At 38.4% G+C, this 15,762-nt stretch overlaps 1 non-coding gene across 8 annotated transcripts in view; it reads left to right on the top strand.

The window, feature by feature from the left end:
- Positions 1–57: 57 nt before the first annotated feature.
- Positions 58–15,762, top strand: part of LOC103661845 — a 38,589-nt gene continuing 22,884 nt past the window's right edge. For all 8 annotated transcript variants that reach the window (XR_005833876.1, XR_005833878.1, XR_005833871.1 and 5 more), the window contains exon 1: positions 58–869. This is a non-coding gene — a transcript (small integral membrane protein 43). The remainder of the gene's footprint in view (positions 870–15,762) is intronic.

Here is a 15,762-nt window from a genome sequence, read left to right as displayed (position 1 = left end):
TCATCAAAGCTCGGCGGGTTAGGAAAGCCAAGGCTGAGGGAGGTCGCTAGTGCGCAAGCTCAAAGCTGTGTTGGCGTTAGGGGGCTGGCTGGGTAGGAGAGGCAAGTGCGTTTAAGGAGGCGGGTTTCTGAACGTGAAGATCTAGTTTTTTGTTTTTGTTTTTGTTTTATCATAAAGTGTAGGGAAGAAAAGGATCCCAAAACAACTATCAGTGATAGAAATCACTATCAGTATAGGGTTTTCGCATTTCACCGTATCTTCAGTTCTAGCGGGGTAGGTTAGACAGGTATTATTGTTATTTTATACAGATGAGGAAGTTGAGGTTTAGCCAGAAAGCTGCAGAGGCAGAGTTTGTAGCATTTTCAATGGAGAAACCCTGGAATGAACGGGCGAAGTAGAGAGGAGGGAGGAGAAGAAACTTGAGACGGTGAGGTAGGGTATTATTGCGGGCTGAAGGTGAAATCTTGTAGACTTGAGAAGTTGACAAGAATTGAAAAATATTAGCACTTCGTAACTAACGGTGTTATAATACCACAAGCTGAAGCAAAATTTGTTGTTTATTTTTTCAGCCTTCCCGGTTATTTTAAGCCGATAAACTTATTTTTATGGGCGTGGAGGAACCGGATGCTCGCGCCGCCAACCACTGGGGTTTTTTAGAGAGGCAGTATCAAGAAGTAGTTAAAAGCAGGAACTCCAAACTATCCGGGTTCGAATTCTGACTCTGCCCTTGACTAGTTCTGTGACCCTGGCCAAGTTAGCTTATGTGCTTCACTTTACTCATCTGCAAAGTAGGAGTGATAAACCTATTTATCATGAGGGATGAAAACGAGTTAATACATGTGAAACGCTTAAAACAGTGTCTGGAATCAGTAAGTACTATGTGTTTGCATATTATTTTGTTAACATTTGTTTCTGAGGTGATGGGCACTGTAACTCCTTTTCAGTCTCCATTCTACTACTTTTGTCTCTTCTAACACGGTTTTGTTTTGTTTTTTCCTACCAGTGATGCAGTGTAGTCTGTTTCTACCACTTGCAATCCATGTACTCAATAAGTTACTTTTGTTGTGGGGGGGGGCTTCTGGGTCCCAAGAATAATTTCAAGTGCTGGAGAACAGGGGTGGACAAAATCCTGTTCCTCAAGGAGTTCGTGTTCTCTCATATTCTGTTTGGAAGAGACAAACAGTAACTTAAACAAAAACAACAACAACAACAAAAACCCCAAGTTCACATACTGAATGCTATGTGAGAATGGGGTTGCTGTTTTAATAGGGATAGTTGCAGGAAGAGGTTGTTTTGTAGAGGTGGCATTTGAGTTAAGTAAATTCTCAGTGATGAAAAGGAGCCGCCATGATGTCATCCGGGGGAAAGGAAGTGTTTCAAGCAGAAGGAGCAACATGAGCCAAGAATGAGTTAGGATGAGCTTAACGTGGCCTGGAGATAGAAATTGTGAAGAAGGAGGAAAAGTGGACAGAAACTGTGTCCACATGCTCAGACAGTTGACTGATTTTCAAATAGGCAAGGGCATTACAGAGTATAGACCATTCAAGTTCTTTAACAACGTAAGTTCTTTTATAGTACAACTTCATAACAGAACTCCTGGCTAACTTCATCATTTACATCCTTGTGTTCTTTTAGTGGGCATTTACTAATTACTCTTTTTGTCAGAAATGAAATGTTGGCCTTCATTGAAATAGTCTATCCTTTCCTGGGGGACAGCTTGGTAGTGGAAAAAGAATGTTGTTTAGTTTCAGATAGACTTCATTTCAAATGAACCTTGGGTGAATTAAGTAATCTTTGTGAATTTCAACTTCTGTATCTTAGTTTGGAAATATTAATTACTTTGTGTTAAGGTGAAAGAATCTAACACAGTTTGGACAGGATAGCTGTTCAATTAGTTTCCTTCCGTTTTTGGCTTGCCGAAGGCTTCCCTTGAAATCACCCAGATTTGCCATGTCAGATTACTGTTCTGAGATTGCTGCTTGATTACTTTGCCTTTGCTTTTCTCCACTTTGGTAGAATTTCCACCGTTCTTTCCTACTTTCACTACTGTATTATTGTAATGTTAACATCTGCCTTTTATTGGAGTTAATCCAAAGATGTATAAACCATCTCCACTCACCTCTGCATACCATCACAAAATGTATTTACTTCACAATCTCATTTTTAGTAAGAAACTTTTGAAACACCTGAAGGACCTTGGCTTCATGTTTTCAGGAGGAAAAGTTTTTGAAGTTTGAAAAGAGGTTCAGATAATATTGTACATTCTGCTCTTTAAAAAGAATCTATTTGAATCAGCATATTAACCTGGATTATCTGTCTAAATATAACCTGGTTTTCAACAAAATATTTGAGTACACTTCTCTTTTTTTTCCCTCTTTATTGGGCATCTGTTGATTTGTCTGACCAGCATCCTTCTATTTTGGGGAGAAATGCCCTTTCCTGATCCCACATTCTTCTGGTGTTAATGTTAATAGCAGGCAGGGTATGACCAGGCCCGACTACTCATGAAACTCCATTCCTCTCTCCTCATTGCCTGTTCACCCAGGCAGGGCTAAACAGTCACTTCATCAGTTTTGACATGTGAACTCTGGGAGAGAGTAGGTCTTTCCTTCTCTAAGATTATGAACTTTAGGGACAAGGCAAGTCTGGAACTGTTAGGGGCCATCTTGCCACCACATGGAGGGAATGTGTTTGAAAATGAAGTCAGACAGGCCAGTAAACTGAGAAATAAGGGAGAGAAGTGGAGCCCTTATGTAGAAATAGTTTGTAGCAGTTCTTGGACTTCCCAGTTGGCGAGCCAATACATTTGATTTGGTCTCTGGTTAAGTGTATCCAGAAGAGTCCTGACTAAATACACTTCTACTAGATTATAAAGATCCATGTCTTATTAACCTTTATAGCACCTACTGAAACTGATAGTGTACGTTATGAGTAAATGGATGAATGATCTATTATAGCACATCTGGTGGAAGAAATTAATAGGTGGTGAATAAGTGAACGAATGAAATCTTACAATTTTGTTTACCATATGATATGTCTGCTGTACAATTTGTCTGTATAGAAATTGGTTTTCCAGAAATTATCCTGGAAAGAAATGCAAAATGTTAAGATGGTTATTTCTGGGTGGTGGGATTCTGGGAATTTTTTTTTTCTTTTTGAACTTTCTTCTTTTTGAATTTCCCAAATCTTCTGTAAGGCATATGAATAGCTTTTATCATCAGAAAAAGTAAAAATGAAAATGTGTTTTCCTTTTCTTGTTCTGACACATTTAACTATTTAGAGAAATTTTTGGCTTTCAACTACATTTTAACAAAGACATTTGGTTTGTTGTTTTTCAAGACTCAAACTGGAAACTACATAGTTAATATGTGAAAAGATTTTATGCATTGACAACGGCTATGGTCTGAATGTTTGTGTCCCCCTGCAAATTCATATGTTAAAATTCTGACCCCCAAAAGTGATCATGTTAGGAGGTAGGGGTCTTTGGAAGGGAAGGATGGACCCCTCATGAGAGGAATTAGTACTCTTATAAAAGAGACCCCACAGAGCTCTCTGGCCCCTTCCACCACATGAGGATACCTTAAGAAGTCTATGACTCAGAGAGAGCCCTCACCCAGTCATGCCAGGACCCCAATTTCAGTCTTCCAGCCTCCAGAACGGTGAGAAATAAATTTCTATTGTTTATAAGCCACCCAGTCTGTGATATTTTGGTTATAGCAGCCCGAACAGACTAAGACAAAAATGACTGAACACTAATAAGTCACATGGAGTGTGTGTTTCCCTTCCATATTTTTCTTCCATATTATAAATTAAAAAACCCTAGACTATCAAGTTCATCTCTAGTTTCTATGAAATAGTTAAAAGTGCTTGCTTTTCTTTATTGTTTGCTATGATCAAATATCTATATATGATCTCTCATTATTATTAAACTTTTTCTATATGTTTAGAGAAATAAAAATTATTATCTTCAGTTTATAAATAGAACAAAATGAGGGGGAAAGAGAAGCAGGGGGCATTTTGATTTACACTGCTCTCAGGTAGTTGAAACATGTGGGTAATCCTGGACACAAAGAAAATTAGGCAACTCTCAGGTTCCACCCCAGACTTACTGAAGCAGAAACTCTGCAAAAGGGTCCCTACCATCTGTGTTTAAAAAACTCCTCCAGATGATTTTTATACACACTAAAGTTAGAGAAGCCCTGATCTAAATTTCTTGGAGAAAGAGAGATACCTGGTCTTGTCCATAGCTCTGGGATTCCCAGTCAGTTTTATGCAAAATGTGCTTGCAGATGTCATCCATTGCCCTTCCCCAGGGGACACTGCTTAATTGAGGGCTTACAGATTTCTGGGGGAAAGTGGAGGCAGAAAAGGAATTACGGAGCTCCTAATATGTGCCAGGCAATGTGATTGGTGCCAGCAAAGTTGTGTTTCCATACAGTGATTTACAACTTGCTCTTCACTGATTTTACAGAAGGAGAGCTTTCAATTACGATCTAAACCTGAGCTATATTTCAACAGCATGGATTTTTTATTATTTTATTTTATTTTTTTAACAGCCTGGATTTTTAAAAGTTAATAAACACATGTTTAAGAGCCCAGCAAAACTGAATGGAAAATACAGAGTTCCTATATACCCTTCCTTCCCCAACCTCACTATATACACACAGCTTCCCCCACCATCAACATCCCCAATCGGTATGTTACATTTGTTACCTTTGATGAACCAACATGGACACATCATTATCACCCAAAGTCCATAGTTTACATTCGGGTTTACTCTCGGTGGTATACATTTTATGGTTTTGGACAAATATATAATGACATATATTTGCTATTAGTTATCATACAAAATAGTTTCACTGCCCTAAAAATCACCTGTGCTCCACCTGTTCATCCCTCCCTCTCCCCTAGCCCATGGCAACCACTAATCTTTTTACTGCCTCTACAGTTTTGCCTTTTCCAGAATATGGTATAGGTGGAATTATAAAGTATGTTGCCTTTTCAGATTTCTTTAACTTAGCAATATGCATTTAAGTTTCTTTGGTGTCTTTTTGTGGCTTGATAACTCATTTCTTTTTATCACTGAATAATATTCCATTGTATGGATGTACCGTAATTTCTCTATCCATTCACCTATTGAAGGACTTCTTGGTTGCTTCCAAGTTTTGACAATTATGAATAAATCTGCTATAAACATTCACATGCAGGTTTTTGTGTGGACATCAGTTTTCAACTCATTTGATTAAATACCAAAGCGCACAATTGCTGCATCATATGGTAAGCGTTCTAAGAAACCTGTCAGACTGTATTCCAGAGTGGCCGTACCATTTTGCATTCCAGCCAACAGCGAATGAAAGATCTTGTTGCTCCACATCTGCACCATTTGCTCTTGTCACTGTTTGGGGTTTTGACCATTCCAATAGGTATATGGTGGTATCTTGTTATTTTAATTTGTGATTCCTTAATGGCATGTGATATTAACATATGTTGAGGAAATATATATGCTTATTTGCTGTTTACAAATCTTTGGTGAGGTGTCCAGATCTTTTTCCCATTTTTAAATTGAGTTTTACATTTTCTTATTCTTGAGTTTCAAGAGTTCTTTGTATAAAAAAAAATTTTTTTTTAAGAATTCTTTGTATATTTTGGATTGTTAGGTTTGGCCAGCAAACCCCGCGGCGGTGAACAAAAAGATTACTCCAGACACCTTAGTAAGAGAAAGGAGAAGACATGGGGACCAGACATTCTAGTGGTGAAAGGTCCTGAGCCAAGCTCTGCCTCCACTTTTATTGTGAATGTTATGAATACATCAAGGAAATAAGAAAAACAAGGAGGAGTGCGAAGCTTTAATAATTAGGGCAGTAACATAGGGAGTATCCTGTGATTAGAACAAGCATGCTTGTATCGCCTGTGCAGGCAGGGAGTACGTAACCACCAAAATAAATGTTTCTCCTAAGGATTTACTCCCTGGGTGAATGCATTGAGCCACAACAAGGATCCAGCTCTTTTCAGCCCAGAAACTGCAAAGCAGGCGCAGTTTTCCGGACACTCCTTGTTTGCTTTTCAATTACTCTCACCCAGGGAAGCATATATTTATTAAATTTTATCTAGCCAGGCATTACGAATTCCCACATTGGATGATAAATATGTGTTTGCAGTGTTTTCTCCCAGTCTGTAGCTTGTCTTCTCATTCTGTTGACAGTGTCTTTCACATAGCAGAAGTTTTTAGTTCTAATGAAGTCCAACTTGTCAATGTTTCTTTTTTGGATTGTGTCTTTGGCATTGTATCTAAAAAGTCGTCATCTCCAAACCAAAGGTCATCTAGATCGTCTCGTGTGTTCTTAAATGTTGTCTACTTTTTCCATTAGAGCCCTTAGCATATTAATTATAGTTATTTTAAATTCCTGGTCTGATCATTCCAACATCCTTGCCATATCTGAGACTGGTTCTGATGTTTGCTCTGTCTCTTCAAACTATGTTGTTGGTCTATTAGTATGCCTTGTAACTTATTGTTGGAAACCAGACATCACGTACTGGATAAAAGGAACTGGAACACATAGCCCTTTAGTGTTGGTAAGGTGTGGGGAAGGGGAAGCATTCTATAGTCCTCTGATTTGGTCTGTCTTTTAGTGAGCCTGGGCCCCTAGGCTGTGACCTTTACAAGTGGTTCTCAGTTTCCCACCCCACCTTCCTTAGGTAAGACAGGAAAACTAGTGGGGAATGGAGTTGGGTCTTTCTTTTCCCCCAGGTCAGGTGGGCTCTGGTAAAAGCCCAGTCTCTTGGGCTCTGGTTACATAATTTCTCTTGAGGACAGGCCTTATTACGAAGAACAGAGTGTTCTGGCCCTATGTCAAAATGGCCATGATTACCCCCCTTTGCCAGAGCATGAGAAGACTTTTTTTCTCAATCTTCACTGTGAAAGCCTGGTAGGCTTCTGGAAGTAAACTCACAAAAGGGTGGGAGTCATCCTGTGAGTGATCCCCAGCTGGAGTTTTTAACTGTCAGACTTGTCTGCACTGAACTCCAGCAATTAGTCCATTACAGCCTAGCTGTTCTACCGCAGAGGTTCCCGTAGAGGTTTCTGTATGTGTTTCGGTTCTGGTAAGTTGTGGTTCTCTATGTCTGCATGACTGCCTGTCCAGATTTTGTGGCAGTGATTTGTTCTGTGGCCTCACTTCTGAAACAGATCTAAGAAAAGTTGATTTGTAGTTTGTTCAGCTTTTTTCTTTTCATGTGGACAGAAATGACCATTTCCAAAATGACTGTGTGCTAGACCAGAAACTGGAAGTCACGTGAAGTAAAAACTGAAAACAGATTCTTTTATTTAACAAACATGCATATAACACTATGTGCCAGGTCTTAATTTAAGCACTTATAAATATTAATCCTAATAACTACCCTATGAGGTAGGTCAAATTATTATCTCTGTTTTACAGGTGGGAAACCCAAGACACAGCGAGATTAAGTGACTTGCCTAGAGTCACACAGCTAATAAATCATAAAACCAGGACTCATTTGCAGGTAGTCTGTGTCAGGGGACTGTATTGATAACCACTACCCTGTGCTGCTTCTTATAAATGGGAATCCATTTCTATGCCAAGTATATGATCTTCACCTTAACACCAAGTCAATTTATTTTCTTTCTCTGTGAGGATCTGAACTTTCCCCTTTCAATTATATTGACCTCTACAGTTGACCCTTGAATAACATGGGTTCAAACTGTATGGGTCCACTTTTATGTGATTTTTTTTCTGATAAATACAATACAGTACTGTAAATGTGTTTTCCTAATGTTTTCTTTTCTCTGGCTTATTTTGTTGTAAGAATACAGCATATCATGCATATAACATAAAATATGTTTGATCGATTATGTTATTGGTAAGGCTTCTGGTCATCAGTAAGCTATTAGTAGTTAAGGGGGTGCCTGGGTGCTTCAGTTGGTTGCGTATCTGCCTTTGGCTCAGGTGGTGATCTCGGGGTCCTGGGATCAAGCCCCGAGTCAGGCTCCCTGCTCAGTGGAGCTTCTCCCTCTCCCCCCCCCCCGCTCATGCTCTCTTGTTGCTGTCTCTCTCTTTCTCAAATAAATGGGTAAAAATCTTAAAAATTAAAAAAAAAGCTGTTAGTAGTTAAGTTTTTAGGGACTCAAAAGTTATATGCAGATTTTTGACACTGTGGGAGGTCAGTGCCCCTAACTCCTGCATTGTTCAAAGGTCAACCATACATAGAGAAGAAAGCTGCTATTATATTACCCAAACTCAATTTCTTATGCTTAGAGTTGACATGCAATTAGACGTACAACCATGAAGTAGGGCTCATTAATGCAAAGAGACAATGAGATCCAACTGTAATCCCAAAGCTTGCATACAGACAGGAGTAAGATTGTAATTTAGCTTTTATTAATAAGCAATAGGAGAACTTCTACGTGCAAAAGTGGTGTTGGTTCTTGATTGAGAGACTCTTACAGAATATGTCATTTGTACAACCTTTAGCCCTAAAGCCCACGGATGTTCTCCCTACGTCATTGATCAACTCTTTATTCAAATTAATGATTTAAGAGGAAAAATTTCTACTTTACTTCTTGTTTTCACTTTGTTTATCTCTTCCTAAAGTTGCCCAGGAAGGAAGGCTTATATCGTTTCAGAAGCAGCAGCATCAGCAGAAGTGGGAGCATACCAGATGATGGTGACTCTCAAGAGAGGTAATAGTGGACAGCCAAAGCGAGAAGGTGGTTTCATGTGGGCATGACTCTTTTTTTTTTTTTTAAAGATTTGATTTATTTATTCGACAGAAATAGAGACAGCCAGCGAGAGAGGGAACACAAGCAGGGGGAGTGGGAGAGGAAGAAGCAGGCTCATAGCAGAAGAGCCTGATGTGGGGCTCGATCCCATAACGCCGGGATCACGCTCTGAGCCGAAGGCAGACGCTTAACCGCTGTGCCACCCAGGCGCCCCTGGGCATGACTCTTTAACAACCAATAAAGTAGGGGTGCCTGGGTAGCTCAGTCCGTTAAATGTCCTACTTGTCCTACTTCGGCTCAGGTCGTGGTCTCATGGTCAGCGGGGAGTCTGCTTCTCCTTCTTCCTCTGCCCCTCACCCCCCTGCTACTCTCTTTTTCTCTCTCTCTCTCTCAAATAAATAAAATATTTTTTAAAAAAATAGGCAATAAAGTAGTATCTTGAGATAGTACTTCGGTGGTAGGCAGCCTCAAAGATGGTCCCCAGGGATCCCCACCTCGTGGTATTCAGGGCCTGCGTAATCCTCTCCCTTTGAGTGACTCGCCTTGAACCAGTAGACTCCTTCAACATTGAGAGGATGATACGTTTGTGATTATATTACAAGAGAATGTAATGTCCATCTTCCTAGGAGTTTCACTTTCTTGTTGGCTGTGATGAAGCACTTTTCTATGTTAGGGGGCCCCACAGGCAAGGAAGTAAAGATGTCTTCCAACCAACAGCCATGTAGATATTGAGGCCTACAATCCACAGCCCAAATGGAGTTGAATACTGCCAATGGTCACGTAAGTGAGCTTGGAAAAAGATCCTTCCCAAATTGAGCTTTCAGGTAAGACCCCAGCCCTGACTGACATCTTGATAGCAGCCTTAAGGAGACCCAACTGAGCTGTGCCTGGATTCCTGACTCACAGAAACTATGAGATAGTAAACATTTATTGTTTAAGCTGCTAAGTAGCAATAGACAGCTAATGCAATTTCTAGCACAAACTCTTAGGTAAGCATTACTTCTGGATTTCATATTTCCATTGACCTAGTCTCATCTTGTTGATAGTGTAAAGAAAATCTGTATTTAACATTTTTTGCAACCTCTGAGTTTATCAAAATGTTGATAAAATATTTTGTGAAGGGATTTGTGACACATAAATGCTAATTCCTTATCACTGAAGTGTGCTTTCTTTAGTGACCAGGAAATTTTTTGATGATCTTTAAGAGGTTAGCTGAAAGGAAAGTATGGTTTGTATCTCAAGAATCTTACTATAGTTAAGTACTACTGGACTAGAACTGTAATTTTTATCTCTGGCAATATAACATGTATGGGAAAATGACTTCTAATGTACAGATGGAAAAGCCTTGACCGACTTAGCTCTTACTTAAAACAAAAAACTGAGCCTGAACATGTGGTTTGTTGAAATTCACTGACAAGCAAAAATCCATTCAGCAATGGATTTTTTTTATCAGATCCAATAATGTTATCTGAAGAGGTGAACGCATATTGAAATCTCTGTTATGAGTACATATCTATAAAAAGAAATACCAGTCTGTTTATAAACAGAGACTGGAAAGGAAAGCTGAAATTAACAGAAATTCTGTATTATGTCTGATGGTAGCGTTTTTCTTTGATTTTCATTTCTGATATTACTAGTAATAATTAGATTGTTTAGCAAATAAGAATCTGAGAGAATTCAGTCATTTATATAAATATTTTTTGTGAGCAAGCTATGTGCCAGGCTCTACTCTAAGCACTGGAATAATATAGTAAATAAAATAGACAAAGTCCCTTGGAGCTTATGTTATAGAGACAGGTGGACAGTAAAATAATCAATAAACAAGCAAATTAATAATACCTGTCAATGACAAGTGATACAAAGAACAGTAAAACCAGGTTTGGGTGAGAGAGAGTGGCCAGAAGGTTACTGTGCAGATAACATAATCAGTAAGGGGCCTCTCTGATGAGTAGGCATTCGAGGAAATTTGAAAATGTGGGGAATGAATTACTAAGTGGACTTTGGTATTCCAAATGACCAAATAGGCTGTGAGGGGGTTCCTGGAAACAAATAAATGACTTCTTTGAGGTTCTGTGGCATGTACTATACAGAGCTGGACATAGTTTTATGAGAGGGAATTTAAAAAGCTTAGGCTCCAGTGCCAACCTCCTGTTTTAAATTCCAACTCTGTAACTTATTAGCTGGGTGACCTTGGTCAAGTTGTAAACCTCTCTGAAAAAAATAAATGAAGCTAATAATCACACCCTCATAAAGTGGTCATGAGGGTTAAATAATGTGGAAAAGCACTTAGAACAGGCGTCAGCCCATATTTAGCAATAATAAACATTAGCTACTGTTCTTAATAAGTTTTCTCTATTACAATATTTATTCGTTATTAAATAAGGTCAACACATCTCTCTCTCTGGAGGTATAACGATCTGCCTTTTAGAAGGTGAGGGCTCTAGCCTTCAAATTTGCAAGTCCAGTTTCCTAAGTAGCTTTCCTGGCCTCTAGGAGAGTTTTAGCACAGGACCCCAGAACTAGCTTCCCAGACACATTAGGTATACATTGTTAAAACAAAGGTATAAAGAAGTAGGTTTCAAGGGTTCTTGGAAATCATCTAAGAAAGTCACACATTTTCTAAACTGTAATTTTTACAGTGATCAGGGCATCAGGGAGCCTTGGGTTTAGATCCCAGTTTGGAAACAGTGGTGTCTTGGACACATCATCCTACCTCTCTAAACTGGAGTTGTTATAGCTGACACTCTTACAGCATTTATTATGTGCCAGATACTTTTCTAAGATGTTTACATACATTAGCTCATTTAATCTTCACATTCCCTTTACAAAGTCGTTAACTATTATCCCCATTTTACAAATGAGCAAATTGAGGCAGAGATCAAGTGACTTTCTCAAGGTCACACAGCCATTTAAGTGACAGAGTCAGGGTTTGAATGGATTCTGTGTGGCTCCAAGTCTGTGTGCTTAAAAGCCTTATCCTCTACTGCCTCCATAATAACAGTTTCTACTTCATAGGTAGAACTATATTAAAAGAGGTTGTGTGTAAGCACTCAGCACAGTGCAAGACACTAAGTAAGTGCTCAATAAATATTTGTTGAATGATTAATTATGCAAAGTCATAGTAAATTATATCATAGTATATAGACCATCTGTATACTTTATTATGGCGGAATAATTATTTTTCACGTTTTAAGGTAATCTTGTCTTTATTACATCAACCTTGCAAATCCATTATAGTCTAATAACCCTATTGGATTACCTGGCAAAATTTGTTTGTACTGAGCCCATTCTGGCTCCTGATGGTCACCTCTTATGTTTCTAAATGCCCACAGACCATCTGTTTGAGAATCTATTTTAGAATTTTGCTTGCAATCAGTGTCAGGCCCATCATTTACATATTTGCCTTCTTTGCATTTTTGGAACTTGGGGAACTTCTAGTTCTCTTCAGGATGAAAATATAGTTTACATTACTGGCATACTTCATTAGCGATGAAGACCATTAGAAATTTTCTACATAGTTTGAATTTTTTGCTAAAGTAATGGTATAACTGCATTATACTAGAAAAGCATTTGAATCATACAACTAGCAAATCACTTCTATTTCAAACCCATAACTGTATCAGATTGTGGGGCTGATCCAGCATAAAATTAGATTACTCATCTGTTAGAGGAAATTTTCCAACAGGAAAATTTAGGTAGGATATGAGTCATATAATCTGACATTCTTCTGCTATCTAAATAAATCCTATTTCTTTTAACTAAACCATATGTTTTAAAGGAGTAATGAAAAAATAAAAATGTAAAATTTTTGTACATAGAACCCCTTGACCAATTAGGTATTTTATAGATTTGAATTTCTGAGTTATAGTTGGACCTTGAAAATAGGTCAATCATTTTCTTTGCAGCAAACCTTTCCAACTGCATTTTTTTTCTTAATACATGGTTTCTGGTTACTTAAATATGGCAAAGAAATTAAGCTATGCATACTTTTGTTTCTCTGTAGATGGTATTGTCTAAAAGCAGAAGCTAGTAGTAAAAGTTCTGAAATATTGAAAGGTATAGTGCATGGTCTCCCTTCTTAAAATTTTCTAAAGGTCAATGGCATTGTTAGTAGATGAAAATTAGACTTCAAACTTTAAGTCGGTCAAATTGTATTTTATTTCTACAACCTACACTTAAAATGATAATAAGTTGCTTCCATGGGGACGTTTTGGTACAACAGTTGGAATCAGGGCACCATTGAAATGGGTTTGGCCTTGGTCATGGAACCCGAGGTTGCACCCCACAACCCCTGTTCTCTTTGCTCCTTTAGTTTGGTCTGCTGAGAGCTGAGGATGAGTTGTAGTGTAACTACAAAGGATGGGGGTGGTAAGAGAAGGAAAACAAGAAAGAGCAAACCTTAGTGGATCTCAGAGAAGCACTAATCTATTAGTTGAGAATTGAAAGTCCGTGTGAGTACGTTTCTATGCATGTGTCTCTGTGTGTGTTTGTGCGTTTAGATTGACTTAACACTCCTTATCATTAAAACCAATGAAAATTGAATTCTTTTGCTTGATTTTTCTGCATCATTTGATATCATTTGTCTTCTTGAGATGCTTTTTTCCTATGATTTTAGTGACCTTGAAATACTTTTTTTCCCTCTTGACTTTCATGACTTCTAATTCTTCTGATTTTTCTACTTTATGTGATTATTCCTTTTTAGTCCCTTTCGGGGATTCCTCTTCCTCAGTTCATCTCTCAGGTGTCAGTGTTTCATTGAATTCTGTCTCAGAAAATTTCTTCCTTTTTACACTCTCGCTGGTTTTCCACTTCCCTGGTTTCAGTTGCCAGCTGTGTGCTGATTACTCCCAAAGGTATTGTGGGATTTTTTTTTAGACCTAAATCCAGACCTCTTCCGGATTTCTCTAGATGTTCTATGGACATTTCAAATTCACTGTGTCCACAACTGAACTCATTATCTCTCTTCCCAAACTTGTTTTTCCTAATATTCTCTGTAGTGAATGGCAGCACCCCTGTAGCCAGTACATCGGGGTGTCATTCTTGACTCGTTTCTTACCACACCCACCCCTTTTCATAACTCACCAAGTCCAACTGAGGCTCTGTACCAAACACCTAATCCATTTGTTTTCTTCAGACCCATTGTCACGACCATAATTCAAGTCACTATTGCCTTTTCTCTAAGTTATTGTGTTGGCCACTGACTTAGCCTGCCAGTCTCCAGTCTTGCCTTCTTCCACTTTATTTTCCACATTATGTGTGATGCTTCTAAAACACAAATGCACCATGCTATTTTACTTACAGCCCTTCTATAACTTCCCATTACTTTAGGATAAATTCCAAACTCTACCGCATGGTTTACAATACCTTTCCTTCTATGACTTCCCATTACTTTAGGATAAATTCCAAACTCTACCGCATGGTTTACAATACCTTTCCTAATGTAGTCTCTATTTTCCCAGTCTTATCTGTGAACACTTTTCTTTTTATCTAATCTTTAACTTTACTGAATTATTTTCAGTTACTCAAAGACAAGTTCTCTCTCACCTCCAAGTATTTGCATTGGGATTCTCTCTGCCTGAAATACTTTCTTCCACATTTTCTATCCGGCCAACTCCTAACCATTCTTCACGTTTCAGCAAGAAGTCTTTCCTGAAACCCCAGACTGGGTGGAGTCCCCACTCTGTGCTTCTAGAACATTTATGGCATGCATTTAAAGTGGTCTGTTTGCCTGGCTGCGTCTCTCCTTAAGCTCCATGAGGAGAATCTGTTTCATTCACTTCTCTATCCCCTGTGCCTGGGCCTGAAACATGGCAGATACTTAGTAAATATTGAATAAATGAGAGAAAAGCAGCACCAGGATGAAAATGGAAGCATATTTACCTGGCATCACAAGCCTAGATTGTACTACTGAGCAAGAGTAATCTTCACAGTCACATTTGCATTCCTGCTGCATTCCAGGCACCATTCAAAGCAATTTCCATACATGTGCTTTTCCCAACAACCCAAAGTAGATGAGGATTTTGATGCCTAGATAAATAAGGCAACTTGCCAAAGGTAAGACATTTATTAATTTGATGCTTTTTCCTCTTTGGTAGGGGAGATGTGAGTGTTTACTATGTCTAACAAAATACATTACTAATCATATTTGCATAACAGTACCACTAACGTGATTATGACAGACTTCAAGTTTGAGGTTTCAGGTTCTCTAAAACAAGTTTTAAAAATCTTTAAATTAGAAAATATCATTTTATTTTAAATAACCATGCACCCTTTTTTATGAGAAAAGTGTTAAATAAAATTATTTTTCCGGAACTTGGCCAACATTATATAAATAATGTAAAATTTCAATGAGACTATCCTCCTTTATTCAAAATAGTTTCAAAGCCTTCTCAAGAAAGACAGATGGTGTTTTTATCATCTACAGTAATATGAAGGATACCAAAGTCAGTTGAGGTGAGGCAAAGTACCAAGTTTCATAGAGCCAGGCCATTAATTTAAGATGCATAAAGAAATTTGTTCAGAATTGGAAATCTTTACAGAATCCCAAAAAACCCACAACATATTTAGCCATCCAAATCGTATCTCACAAGCTGCTCAGTGCATTTCTATTTTTCTGCAAGAGATTAGTCAATATTTTGGTAATCAGATTTTGAACAGGCAGTTTGAAGCTCTGCTTTTCACAGAGAAGGTGATCAGCATATATGTTGATGGTGTGCTTTTAAATGGCAACACTTTCAGCTTCATCCTGAAGGAGCTATAAGCCAGTTGATTAACTTTGTGCAAAAATTAATCCATGGCAATAAGCACTGGAAGGCGTTATATAAAACTTAAACCAGTGAATGTATTTACAGCGGTGAGATTTTTCCACCTTAATTTTGTGGAGATGCTGTATGTGCCATAGACAAAAGTCACGGAGAGATACGAGGTCTGTCTAGCAACTTGTGCTGGTGGCATGCTCAAGCATCTGGCTCTTGTCTACCTGAACTCTTAGAAAGCAGCCTTGTCACCCTGTGGCTGCTCCCTGC

The sequence above is a fragment of the Ursus maritimus genome, unplaced genomic scaffold (assembly GCF_017311325.1).
Source record: "Ursus maritimus isolate PB19 unplaced genomic scaffold, ASM1731132v1 scaffold_11, whole genome shotgun sequence".
Classification (NCBI taxonomy): domain Eukaryota; kingdom Metazoa; phylum Chordata; class Mammalia; order Carnivora; family Ursidae; genus Ursus; species Ursus maritimus.
This window is presented reverse-complemented; position numbering and strand designations above follow the sequence as displayed.